At 54.1% G+C, this 915-nt stretch overlaps 1 pseudogene; it reads right to left on the bottom strand.

Moving 5' to 3' along the window:
* Nucleotides 1–207: 207 nt before the first annotated feature.
* Nucleotides 208–670, bottom strand: LOC136460037 (putative calcium-binding protein CML19; annotated as a pseudogene).
* Between the last annotated feature and the right edge of the window lie 245 nt (nucleotides 671–915).

Raw genomic sequence — 915 nt, 5'->3', positions numbered from 1 at the left:
GAAACAGAATTGGTTACTGATTAAAAGAAGAAACAGAATTAAAAGAACAATGGCCATATACATACAAACAATCTCGTTTTTCATACATGATCTGACACAGAAACTAGTACCAATTAACAATTTGAATTAGGACACTAATGAACAAATCAAAACAAGCACCAAAATAAGTAAATCACACGCACAATACAATCTGCTAATTACGGTACGCTATGCATCCATTATGACCTTGAATTCCTCGAAGCTGAGCACCCCGTCGCCGTTGAGATCAAACCTGCAGATCATGGCCCTGCACTCATCAATGTCCTGGTGGTAGCCCAGCCTGGAGAGCATCCGCTTCAGGCTCAGCGGCGTGATGCACCCTTCGCCTTCCATGGCGTACATCCCGAACGCTTCCCTGAGCTCCCGCCGCCGCTCGCCCTCGTCCTCCTCCTCCGCCTCCGCCGCCGCCGTCCCCCGCCAGTGCCAGCACAAGGAGCTCCTCCTGGCTCAGCAGCCCGTCGCCGTCGGCGTCCGCCGACGCCACCAGGCGGTCCGCCTCCTCCGCCGACACGTCCTCGCCCAGCGCCGCCTTCATGCAGAGGCGCAGCTCGGCCGCCGACAGCTTGCCGTCGCCGTCCCGGTCCAGCGCCGAGAACACGCGGCTGAACTCGGATGATGCGTACACCGCCATTGATCTTCTTCAACCTTGGCAAGGTTCAGCGATTGGTTTTAGTAGTTTCCTTTTCAGGCAAGCTACGCGAATGACTATCGGGAACTTTGCCTTTGCTGATCTGGTCTGTCTGCAAGACTGCAACTGCAATGGCACGCTCAGGCGCTCGGTTCTTGCAGCTATTATGACTTTATGAGCTGCAATCATGCCTGCGTTGCGTGCCAATGGTGGGTTCGTGTTGATACATTCAAGGCATAAAGAACGGG

Source organism: Miscanthus floridulus, chromosome 6 (genome assembly GCF_019320115.1).
Source record: "Miscanthus floridulus cultivar M001 chromosome 6, ASM1932011v1, whole genome shotgun sequence".
Lineage (NCBI taxonomy): Eukaryota > Viridiplantae > Streptophyta > Magnoliopsida > Poales > Poaceae > Miscanthus > Miscanthus floridulus.
The sequence above is the reverse complement of the archived record's forward strand: the minus strand, read 5'-3'. Positions and strand labels throughout refer to the sequence as shown.